The 12648-nt window shown below is 52.2% G+C and overlaps 2 long non-coding RNA genes across 2 annotated transcripts; both read right to left on the reverse strand.

Annotated features, from left to right (window-relative positions):
• Positions 1–330: 330 nt before the first annotated feature.
• Positions 331–3778, reverse strand: LOC117285672. Its single transcript, XR_004516739.1, has 3 exons — positions 3665–3778; positions 1360–1567; positions 331–778 (listed from the first exon to the last, which is right to left on the reverse strand). It is a non-coding gene; the product is annotated as an uncharacterized LOC117285672 (long non-coding RNA).
• Positions 3779–11015: 7237 nt separating this feature from the next.
• On the reverse strand, positions 11016–12205 carry LOC104848372. The gene is made up of 3 exons (XR_776381.1): positions 12120–12205; positions 11844–11978; positions 11016–11247 (listed from the first exon to the last, which is right to left on the reverse strand). It is a non-coding gene; the product is annotated as an uncharacterized LOC104848372 (long non-coding RNA).
• Between the last annotated feature and the right edge of the window lie 443 nt (positions 12206–12648).

Below are 12648 nucleotides of genomic sequence, written 5' to 3' on the forward strand. Positions count from 1 at the left end.
ACAGGTTGTAAATGAAGCTGGACCCTAGGTTCATGAGGATGGGAATCATGGAGGGTGTGGGATTTGGAATGCTCTGTGGTCTCACGCTGGACTCAGGGACAGCCGTACATTACGTCCTGAATCCTGACCCCAAATGCAGGCAGGAGTATCATGTCTGCCCCTGCCTTTTCATCAGAGACCCACGGGCAGGGAGTGCCCAGTACAGCCTCTGTTAAATGACACCTGGCACAGAGATCATTGAAATTTACAATATAATTTATTGTTTCTGTTGTTTTTCCTTTAAGCAATACGTTTTATTTTTAGAGCATATTTGTGTTCGGTGCAAAATGAAGCAGAAAGTAGGGCTTAAGGGACATAGCCCTGTCCCCATGCACGATGCTCCTACACTGTCGAGGTCCCCCCAACAGGTGCACATCAGGGCCCCCAGCCACAGCGGTGTGGACAAGGACTTGGCCCAGCACTGATGCATCACCCCCTAGCATGGTCCCCTGCCTTCCACCCAGCCCTTGGCCTCCCTTGCAGCTTTGCTGTACCCACTCCCAGCTCCCCAGAAGTCATGAGCTGGAATCCCACCTACGGCCTCTTGGGGCTCTTGGCCTCTCTGACTTCATGCTGTGCACATGAGCCTCTCCTTCAGCCCGGGTGACACCGATTGTCTGGATGTCCTCGTAGTGCTGAACCTCTCATCTCCCGACTGTGTTCGCTCTCAAGTCGTCTCACATAAAGCTGCCATGGACATCTGGCCGTGGGTGTTTGTGTGGGCAGAAGTTTTTAAGTCCTGTGGGTAGAGGCCAGGGAGCACAATTATGGAATGGTAAGAACCCATTTAGCTTCGTGAGAAGCCTTCAGGATGCCTTCCAAAGTAGCTGTGCTGCTCTGCTCACCCACAGCACCGGCTGGGAGGCTTCCTGCTGCCCATCCTCGTGACGTCTGGTGACATTGGGCTTCTGCAGACGTGTGCCGGTGTGGCTCCCTAGTTCCCTCTTCCCCTCCCGGCCACCAGCGTCCTCACAGCATGGCATAGAGCCATTGTGTGGGCTCAGGGGGAGGCTCCACCAACCGGGGTCGGTTTGCAGTCCCATGTAGTAGACGCCAGTGCCCCTGCCCTGGGCTGCATTTGCCCCCAGCCGGCCCGGGGTGCTCACTGCCAGGCGACTCGCTTCGTGGATGACAGTGGTCGAGTGGCAGTGTCACAGGCTCGGCCCGTCCTCCTCCCGGAGGAGAAGCCACAGGGAAAGGGACAGAGCGGGACCTGAGCCTGTACGTACATGAGGAAGAGCCGAGCCACACAGCTCCTTTCAGAAGGGAGAACTAAAATCTGCAGACCGACGAAGGGTACCAGGTGAATCTCTGAATCACCTTTGAGAGTCCCAGGTCGGGTCGCCAGGACGGAGTCCGGGTCCAGTGTCACCAACACGCATGGCTCCATCTCTCCCATGTCAGTCCCTCCTCTTGGGTGCTCCCAGCCCCTCGCTGTGAGGCTCTAAGCCTCGGGCGCAGCATGATTGCTCCCCGGGGGAGTCGCTATGACACCCGCAGAAATGCAGCGTTCTCCTTCACTATTACGCTGTAGAAATTAAAGAAATGGAAGAGACAAAAACACATTCAACAGCAAGGGTCAAGTGTAAAAACGCCCAGGAGCCCAGGGGAGGGGTTGAAGCTGGGGGACGCTCAGTACCCCATGGAAGGCAAGGGCTCCAGAAGGCCTGGAGCACACAGCAGCTAGGCAGAGCTGAGTTCACAGCCACACCCTGCGGAGAGCCTGGGTGCAAGTGGAAGCCCTGGCCAGGGCAGGTAGCTGCCAGGCTCTCGGCCACAAAGCGTTCAGATGTTAACGCTGAGCAGTGATCTCTGGAACATTTAAGAGGTGCAAAACAAGTCCTAAAGTTGAAAATCTCACAGTATGGCTCCATAAAACACTTATGGGGCAAAATAAGGGCAAAGAAACGTGTGCTGTCACCTGTGTGCACTCCTATTGGAGAACATCTTTAAGGACGTGCATGCAGACAGACCTCCAAGTGTGGAAGCAGATGACCCCTCAGGGAGACCTGGACCCCCGGAGCATGGGGTTCGCAGGCAGGAACTGTGGGTCACTAACTAAAGCCTCTTGAGACTTTGAACTTGCCTGCACTCCTTACTTGTTAAAATACGGGACCAGAAATAAAAATATCAGATGTCCAAGTAATAAATTCAAACATGTAAAACTAGCATAAAACAATGCTCGAACCTCCTGAGCAGGATTGAGCAAATTTGACTGTCACTGCCTCTTCAGATAAAAATGGGAGGTTGGGGCATGTCTCCAGACCCACGGCTGTAACCAAGATGGTTCCGGGCCCAATTTTCTACGTTAACAGAGAAAATGAGAAAATTATAAAAGTATTCAGCCAGGCAAAGCCAGGAGACATTTACTTACTGCCTACTGGGGCAGAGGCTCAGGTGACAAGTATTCAACTCTTTCTGTGGGAAAGGATGGCCCATGGTAGAGTGCATGCCAGAGGTCCTGGGCTCGATTCCCAGAACCTCTGCCGAAAACCTCCATCTTCCTTGTGGAAAATGGAAAGAAGCATTTAACACAGCAACAGCAATCCTGGGGAAGCCCTCAGCATGGCTCAGGACATGGGAGAAGGGTCTGGGGCATCTCAGAACCCCTCGAGCTTCCCCTTCAGACTCCCGTTTCCTGCGTGCCCTGAGTGTGAGTGGCAGGTGTACCCAGCTCCGGCTGGAGGTGCCCCCAGACCAGATGCATGAATGCATGAGAGCGCAGGGCCAAGGCTAATGTTCCAGCAGTCTACATTCAACAGCAACACGATTGAAGGTGACCTGGACTTGTGCTGTCTCTGGAAACTCACCTGCCACAGAGCAACGAGGGGCAAGTTGTTGGCAAATAAAATCTCGGGGTTCCTTACAGGTGCAGTCAAACTGCTGCGTGTTCAACAGATTCAAAAATTAAATGATCTCATTAGCAACAGCACCGGTGGACCTGGTGGTCACTGGCTCCTCCAGGGCCAGTAGATGAAAGCCCTCAGCGGCGCCTGACAGCGACTGACACAGGCGTCCTCTCTGTCCCTGCCTGTGGACAGTCACGCCCAGCCACACACGCAGACAAGCACAGCACTGTGATGTGTCCCCCTGCTATGTTAAAAATGCATTCCTATTTTTTCAAGCATGCCTCGATTAAAGAGGGCACATCTGTTTTAAGTCCCCTTTTATGAAAATTACTGAGCTTCCTCGGCACGCTTATCTTTTAATTTCGAAATTCTTTGTAGCAATAACTTGAGATAATAACCAACCATATTTCTGGCCCCTTTAAAAAAAATAAAGGGTGGGGAGGAAAAAGAAAGCAGGCAAGAGCATTCTGCAGCTTTGAACTCCCCTTCTAATCCTTCCCCTTGGGTTGTGGTGGAAGGGCCCCTTCATTTGCTTTAGAAGGGCTGAGGCCTCCTGGATTAGTTAGTGACAGGCCCAGCTTGAGGCTGTGGACTAGTCATCAACTGCCCGGCAGGGGGGCGCCCTCCTAGGCCCCCTGCTCAGCAGAGACTTCAGCTTCCTTTCAAGCTGTCCCTGCTGTGCCACCCTCTCCTGCTCAGCTCCTCACCCTGCTATCCCTACAGCTCCAGGATCGCTTGCCATACCAGGCCCTGCTGTCCTCTGCTCTGAAACTCACACAACAGGAGCAGGGTGTCACTTGCCACCTGTCTTCCCGCTTGTCAACTCTGGTCAGGTTGCTCTCTGGCCTCATGCAGACAGAGCAGGGCAAATGCTGAGATTCCTCCTCCTCCAGTTCTGTCCTCCGAGTGTCAGAGCATGGGCGAGGCAGAACAATGTGGATGGCACAGGGCCTGGGATCTGCGGCTGTCGGGGGCCAGCAGGGCTTCTCTGGGGATTCGCGCAGCCACCATTCCCAGCTGATCCACAGTGTGGCTTTGGTCCAGTGATCCTCAGCGGGAGGTACAGCCAGACTCAGCTTGCCTTCCAGAAGACATCTCCAACAGCTCTGCCTCTCGTAGAGAGTCCCTGGATCCATAGTTTTCCATTCCTCTGCACAACACCAGGTCCCCTGCACCCCTGGGGGGGATCAGACAGTGTGGGAGTGATGCTCCTGGCTTCCTGGCAGCTCCGGTCATCATCAGAGTGTGAGCCCCACTGGTGCAGACCCAGAGCCTCCAGGCACAGCACGTTGTCTCCTTGACCGTAGAATCATGGATATTGAGTGGATTTGCTGTTTTTAAAATGAACTAAATCAAAATATCTCGCCCCCATCAAGAGACATTTATTATGCTCCTGCTGTGTACCAGAAGTTTCAGCCCTGGCATCCCAGAGAAGTGGTCACTAAGAGAGGGGCGTCCCACAAGCATGGGGCCAATCCAGCTGAGGAGAGAGATTTACAGAAACTAAAAGCACACACCTCACTCTAAGTATTGTTTAATACCTGTCAAGGAGTCACAGGAGCCTTTCTTCAAATATTAATGGAATATAGGACCGGGGATTTAGCTCAGGGGTTCTGCCGCCTGCCTCGAAAGCGCAAGGACCCGAGTTCGATCCCCGGTACCAAAAAGAAAAAAAGAAATTAATGGAATATGATCATAAACACGATATTATGGTTTAGATTTAATCTGTCCTCCAGCGTTTCACACACTCACAGGTGGGGCCTTTCGACAGCAACTGGATCAGCACGGGGGGGGGGAGGCACCTCACAGCTGACCGGCTGATAGGAGGTGGGGCTTAGTTGGGGCGGAGCTGTTGGAGGGGCGGGGCTCGGTTGGAAGAGGCGGTCCTGGGGAGCACATGGCAGAGACAATCTTCTGCTGCAGCTGCCAGAGTAGACCGAGTCCTGGTGGGCCTGGTGCTCATGGGAGAGGGACTCAGCAAGGAGCCGCTCCCAGAGGGGTAGTGCTGTCCGTCCTGTCCGGAGCATTTACAAACACTCTCCTGGCTGCAGATTGCCCAAAGTCAGGTAAGGAGGCATGCGTGACATGATTGGAGAGCGCATGGATTTTAAGTCAGAAAAATGTATTGCAGGAAAGACACAGAGCTACGAACCCCTCAGAGCACAGCCTGAGGGTACACTCCTCCCTCATCCTGCCACTTCCTGCAGCAGCTCTGCAGTCCTCCCTCCTGAGTGTCTTCCGTTAAGCTATCCTAGCTGCCTCGATATCCTGGACTGACTCGAAACATTTCCCTTTCCTGGTCACTGTGAGTTTAGGGAGGAGCCAGAGGTCACACGGTACCAGAGCCAGAGAACAAGGCGGTTGAGGACACAGCACGTGCTTTATGAGCTGCCTTTCCGCTGGATGGCGCTCTGTGGCAGTAATCACTGCATTTTTTGATCACACCTCCTAAAAACACTTAGGAAAGAGGACTCCAGAGCTGCTGCAGGAAGTAGGAGAGCGATGGGAAGAGTGTTCAAAAGTGAGGGGGTAGCTTGAGGGAGTTCATGGCAAAGTGTCTTATTGTTATAAATGTTCTTTAATTAAATGTCCACCATGCTTTGATCATAGCTGAAATCGCACAGCCCCTGGGCAGGAGTGGGTGGGATGGAGATGCCCTATCTGATGCACCCTCAGCCTGGGGCTCCAGGGTGTGCGCTGTCCCCACAGGAGACAGCTTGGCCTCATTGCTGACCAGGGCCGGGCACCTCGGCTGTCACAGGACGCGGCCTCCCTGGGGTGCGCACACCTGAGAGTTACACGAGGGTGAAGCTCTCTCTCTCTCTCTCTCTCTCTGAGCATACCTGTGCATGTGTGTGTGCACATGTGTGGGGGATGTGTGTTAAATGTGTAAAGCCATGCATGTGTCTCTGTCCTAAGAACTCTGACAGATGTGTTTCAGGTGGGTGTGCATGTTGCAGTTAACCTTCCCCTCCCTGGGGTAACGGTATCTACACTGCTTTGGGCCGAACAGGGAGCCCAGCAGCTGGGCAGACTCAGTGTGATGGGCGTTGTCTGAATGCGGTTTGGACAGGAATCCTCTTGCTCAGGGCCAGTCCCACAGTATGGAGCTAAGAAGGGGTAGAGATAACACCAGGCATATTCTAAATTTAATTTGTCTTTTCTCACCTGGTCTCCTGTTAATCAGTTTTGTAAACAAAAGGTACACTTTAAAATTTACTTTTCATTTATTACTACTTTAATTATATACAATTTACCTAGTCTACACAAGATTATTTACTGTGTAGCTTAATGTGTACCCAAACACACACATATGTAGAGTTTTGGCCACAATTTGCCTGCATTCTTTAAGAATTCCAAAGTAATAATAAAGATTATTTGTGATAAAATTTGTGATATTGTTGCTGAACCAAAAAGAAAGAAATCCTAAGATATTCAGACTTGAGAATTTTTGATCATGGACCTGTCTTGTTTAAGAACAGGGCCACGCCTGGGCCTGGGTCGCTGAGAGGAACATCTGCCTTGGTGGGAGCAGGGCTGGGTGGTTGAGCAGGTGCATATCAGGTGCAGGGCCCTGGGTCGGACTCTGCACATTAAAGAGAGCAGGAAAGAAGAAAGGGCGGGAGGCAGAGAGAGGGAGGGAATTTCCAATCAACAGCGCTTATCTTATCGGGTCAGGAAAAGCAAGGTCTTGCCACACGACAGTCGTATTGTATTCTGGGAAAACTGACAGAATAGCTGCAGGGACAAACGTTCAGTGTAAACAGATGTAAACTTGCTGGGCTGGCGTCTAGACATCCTCAGAGCACAGGGCCCCAGGGCTGCCTGTCTCTGGAATACCTGGAGAGTTCTGCTGGACGGGCCTAGGACGTGGCCAGCCCATGGTGTGGGCCCCAACATCCCTGCTGGACACGGTGTTCCATGGGCAGCAACCCACCCTTGTGTGCAGAGCAGAGCAGTGGACTCTGCTCTCAGGAGAGTTCGGCCCATGGAGGGACAAGGCTGGCAGGAGAGCCAGGCGGGCTGTGTGCACATGTGCTCTAGAGTCAGGCCGGTTCCAGGGTGCCTGTGTGTGCACACGCAGCATCTGACATGGCGTTCCTCGACCTTCTGCCCACTCCACAGCACCTGGATGGCGGCACAGCACGTTCCCACAGGGACTGCTGCATGCCGTGGAAGGGAACAGGGCCACATACCTGTCCCTCATAGGACACATGGGGTTTCCAGGGCTCTCAGTTTGCTGTTAGGGTTCGCTGTGAGATAGGTGCCACGGTCACTGCCACCTCGGGAGTGAGGAAGCTGAGGTCTTGGATCCCCAGACCTGAGCCAGCCTGTGGCACCCACAGCGTGGCCACGCCAGGGGCATTTGTGCCCTTATGTTCCGGAGGACAAAGAAAAATAGGAACAGACACAGGGTGCGGAACTGGAATGAAGAGCAATCGGACCACAAAGGCTCATGGCAGAGCTCCAGACCGCCACAGAAATCTACATGGACACCGCTCGGTTTGTCCTCTGAACGCAAAGACCCATTCGTAATGGTGCTGCTCTGGGTGAGCCAGCGTCCACCAGAGAGAACCCTCGTCTGTGTAACCACAGGTGCTGGCAGAACACACAAGCACACGCAGACACGTGAACACAGAAGCACACGCCCCTCACTGGCCCCCTTACACACTGCTCACCTCTTCCCACTGTCCTGCCCCCTGCAGTGATGCCTACACCCCCCCAAAAGACCTGATATGGGGTTCAGACCAGGCACAGCGGGGACACAGCCCGGGAAGTGAATGGCAGCCTCCTCCTCCTGAGATGAGATGCAGCCCTCTGGCAGGGGACTGCAGGCGGGCAGATGGAAGCCCAGACGGCCGGGCCCACTCAGCACCTGCTTCAGGCTCTGGGGATTTATAAGAAGCAAAGTCAGGATCCCGAGCAAAACAGTCCCCTCATTCACATCTGATGGCAAGTAAAACTCAGTGTGGGGCTTCAGAAAGACACCTATAACCACCCCCAGTTATTTTCACATTTTAAGCATCCCCGTGAACCAAATTCTCTTTTAAAATGTGGCTCTCAGTATTTTAGCCTGAAGAAGAAAACATCCTATCACGGAGATAGCTTCCCGTCCTAAATGAGTCACACAGTTATGAGGCAGGCAGGGCTTCTGTTTTTAATTTATGTTCTTTTGATAAATGGCTATTTATGGTGACAGATATCCTGCCACCTTCTCCAGAGTCCCAGATCAGACCCTTGCTATGGGCTGTGATGTGACAGGCCCTCTTGGGCTGACTGATGGACTCTGAACTAGAGGTACTAAAAAGATTTATGGTATGTGAGTGGTATAAATTTTTTTTTTAAAAAAAAAAAGAGCCTTTGATGTTTACAAACAAAAATGTTTTACTTCATGGCTGGGGTGATTCAAAAGGCTAAGACTTGAAGAGGGTGGAAAACAGAGAGAGCACTGTTAATGTAATATCATTAGCTCGGTGTTTTTCCAACTGTGGCAGGAGGGAATTTCACTGAGGAATAAGGAGGAGAAGGTCCTCCCCACAGGGGACACCCCATGGGAAGATGGACACAGGGACTCCACGCAGAAGGACATGAATTGTGCTGCCAAGGATAGGAATGTGCATTGATTCTCATGGGAAATTCCAAGACCTTCCAATGGTTTCACTAAAATGGTATCTTTTTTACAAAGGTTTTGGCAAGAACACAAGAAAATCTTTAAGAGGCTGGTTCCCCCCTCCCCCGTGGTACTGGGCACTGAACCCAGGGCATCAAACCACACTGAGCTACAACTCTACCTTTTAAAATTTTTTACTTTGAGACAAGGTCTGAGTTGATATTCTGTCAGGCTTGAATTTTCACTTCTCCTGCCTCAGCCTCCCAGGATGCTGGGATCACTGAAGTAAAATTTGTACTCTATACCTCATATACCGGTACATTTCATCCTTAAAACTTACATTTCTGTTAGTAATCTTTACCATGTGCCACTGTATGCTGGAGGTGTTTAACCTCTTTTTCATTTGTACAGGAGCTCACAGCTAAGATTGCCTTAACTCTCGGAGGAGACTTGGGACTTGGACTTTTCGGCAATGCTGAACCTGTTAGGACTTTGGAAACTCTTGGAGATGGACTTAATGCATTTTGCATAAAGGGGTGTGCATGCATCTTTGGGGGACTGGAGTGAAACATTATGGCTCGTGCCTAGCTGCCCGCCAAAGCCTCGTGCGATGAGGTGGGACTTTCTTTTTCAGAGGTGGCTGAATCTGGAGTATGTGATGCTGGGTGAAGGGCGTGTGAGTTAGTGGCTTAGCACCACCCTAATCCCGGAAGCCTGGACAGGATACGAGACAGAAAGACTTGGAGAAGCGCCCTTATTGCCTTTGCCACCCCATGGGTGCCATGCTGTTTCTCCTCTCCCAGGCATTTAATTCCCTGCCTTGCAGTCAGCCACCTATGGACTGAACCTCTACGAACCGTAAGCCAAATAAATCCCTTCTGTCTACCTTTGGGTGTCGGGTGTTTGGGCTCAGCAATGAGAGAAAGCAGGAACTAACACACCCCTGTAGGTGGAAGATGGTTATCACAGCAAGTCCCCAACTTAGGAACATTTGACTCACAGACTTTCAGAGATACAAACAGACTTTTCATTGTGAACATTGGTAGCGCTGGACATTGTCACAGTTCTGCGGTGCACTTACAGTACAGTTCATGGTGTTCGGTAGCACTCAGTCAGAGCTCAGCATGTCAGAAGGCAAAAGGAAAAGCAGCGGTGTGGAAGGGACTGCTCTGAGGGGAGGAGTGAGTGTAGATTCGTGGCCTCCTTAAACTCTGTGCTCACTGCCCCCAGGACTCCCCTGGATCTGGGGGTCCCCAGCACAGTTGCCCCTCCTGTTCCGCCTGCTGGATTGTGTTACCGTGGGTCAGGGCCACCGTACCAGGGTGGGTCTTCCCTCCCGGACAGCCTATGACCCACTCACCACCTGCTGGGGAGGGAAAGGCAGGAGCCAGGCAGGCCCGCCCTGGTTGGCCAGGTTGCTGACTGATGGACTGGGCCTTCGGGGGCATCCCCTCACCCCAAAGCTGAGTCCCCTCACCAACAAACCGTGGAGTGCCCCAAAGAGGCCAGGGAGGCCATGCTTGCTCGAGGCCTGCACTGAAAGTCAAGCAGGTCGCTCACAGGATGGGCTGGGCTTGGATCAGCTGACAGGACAGGGCAAGGACAGAGGCAGGAGTGAGCTCTGAGGCCTCACCTCATCTCACCCCAGCCACATCCTTCCAGAGTCCGTGACTTTGGGGGATGTGAGGGTGACGCGAAGACCAGTGACAAGCAGGCCTGGCTCTCAGTCACCGAGAGCTCTCAGCTGCTGAGTTCTGGTTTAAATCCGGAGTCCCTGGGGCTGAACCATTTCGACGGCCGTGATCAAGGACCAGGACCATAGTGGCTGGGAAAAGCGATTTTTTAAATCTTCCTCTAGGACACAAGTCACCTTCCCCTTTTTTGAAAAATGGCAGATTGTAGTTCACGATGCAGCACTTCAGGGGCTGGGGTTTTTCTGCACCAGGAGACAATATTCTCCCACTCTCGGGCCCATCAGCGGATTAAAGGGAAGCATTTCAAAACTAATTATGCAGTTTAAGAAAACATACTACAACAATTACCGCCTCCTCTTCCCTGTAACCAAATTCCCTGTACATTAAGGCTTCAGCAGAGATCTAAGGGTGCGATCAAGGCCTTCGTCACGGCAGCGGCTGTGGGGACTTCCTGCTCTTTGCAAGCGCAGCTTCAGCCTGGGCCTGCTTGCAAATGCCAAAAAGACAGAGAGGAGCAAAGAGGGGCACAGCCTGCCGGCACCAGGGTCTGCAGAGAGCAAAGGGAACAGCGCCTCTCCACTCCCATGGTTCACAGGTCAAATCAAGCCACCTGGAGGAGCAGTGGCGCTTAATATCTTTCTTGTCAACTACTTCACATGCACACACACACACACCCACACACCCACACACACACACACACACACACACACACACACACTATGGACCCTTACCCGGAACACCTAACTCTGTTTCCTAAACGGAATCCACCCTGTCTTAGGTTGGAATACTACCTACAGATCTGCCCAACTCTTCTGTTGTTCATCGATCCAACATCATTGTTTTACTTCACAGTGCACACAGACTGAAAGCAGATCACAGAGTCACGGGGTGGAATCTGGAAGCCATCGCTGACTCCACGAAGAATCTCTATAAAGCACGGCCGCGTGCACGGATCCGAATCAAGGATCTGCTACTGACCAGTGTAGACCCTGACCCTTCATCCCTTTGGATCCTCAACATTATCATTCGTGAAATGGTCACAAGGCTGTCCACCCTGCAGGGCAAAGGAGGAACAGAGTAAGATGAAGAACATGGAACATCTTGCACCACCACCCAGCATGAAGATTTTACGCCCAAATCCCACAGCACAGACCACTCCTCCAGGCGTCAGTGTGCAGCTGCTGACAATCCACAGAAAGACAAAGACTTTTAGAGAGAGAGGGCCTTGCCCTCTCAGGAAAAAGAAAATGGGTGCCTTGGTTCTGCACACGGCCTATCTAAGGTAGGGAGGACACGTCGGTTTCTTTTGCATTGACAGACAGAAGCTGAAGTTCAGGATGGTGCGAGAATTTCCCTTTCCTCCTCCTTTCTCCCCTCTCATTTTTATACCATTTGCTTTCCCCCAAAGGTGTGTTCACGCTCCAGATCTTTTAGAACACGGTCAACACCACCTCAGAGGCCCTCAGTCTCCTGGTGTAAATGAAGTGTGTAACGGGCTGCGGCTGCCTGCCCACAGTCGGGACCCCAGCGGTGCCTGGTCTGCCGTATGTTCATGCGCTCCAGGCTTTCCTTAACAGCACCAGGCCGTCAACAAAACCCTGCTCAGTTTAGCAGCGCGTAAAGACACCACAACCGCAAATGAGTGCTCACCAAGTCCTGAGCAGCTGGGGTTTCTTTTACTTCAGGCCTGCATCTCCACTGGAGCCTGGTCCTGAACACCTGGAAAATCAGCCCAAGACACAGTGGTCGGACTTTCCAGTGTCTCCTGTTCATCTCCACCAACACCTGATATAGAATAAATCAGATGCATACTGAGTTTTGCTTGCCTGGGTGTAGTTTAAAACCACAGGGGCAGGAGGTTTGCTGGGACCCCATCTTAGTTGCTCTTTCATTGCCAAGACACAGTGCCTGACACTCAAAGCTTACAGGTCTATTTCAGGTCACATTTTCAGCCCGATGTCGATGGGCTTGGTGGCAGGAAGTCACAGTGGAAGGGCCTGGTGCTGCTCACCTCATAGAGAGCAGGAAGTAAAGAGAAAAGGGAGGAGCCTTCTGGGTCACGCCCTCCACGCCCCGCCTCCCAACAGCGAATCAGCCCCAGAGCCCGGTTGTCCAATCACACTGCATAAGCCCTGCCTCTGAGTGAGAGCAGGAAGTTTAGGGGGTCATGGGGGCCACACCCCAGCAGGCCCTCTGCCCTCCACTTTTCCACACCCTCTTCCTTACCTACTCCACCCCCAGATATTCCTGAGGACTTGCTAACAGCTGTCTGCGGGCAACTCCAGCCTCCTGGCATCTGGTTCCTGCTCACACTGGCTCACTAAATGGACTTCTGAGGAAATCTCTGACTTCTGCTGCCATGTTTTCTTGCTTGATTCCTTTCAGCGGTGATGTATGTGGGAAGTGGATTTTTGCAGCTATGTGAAATGACCAGAAAGGGAGTCAACCTATGCAA

This window comes from Fukomys damarensis, unplaced genomic scaffold (assembly GCF_012274545.1).
Source record: "Fukomys damarensis isolate Sample0158 unplaced genomic scaffold, DMR_v1.0_HiC HiC_scaffold_12, whole genome shotgun sequence".
Taxonomy (NCBI): Eukaryota; Metazoa; Chordata; class Mammalia; order Rodentia; family Bathyergidae; genus Fukomys; species Fukomys damarensis.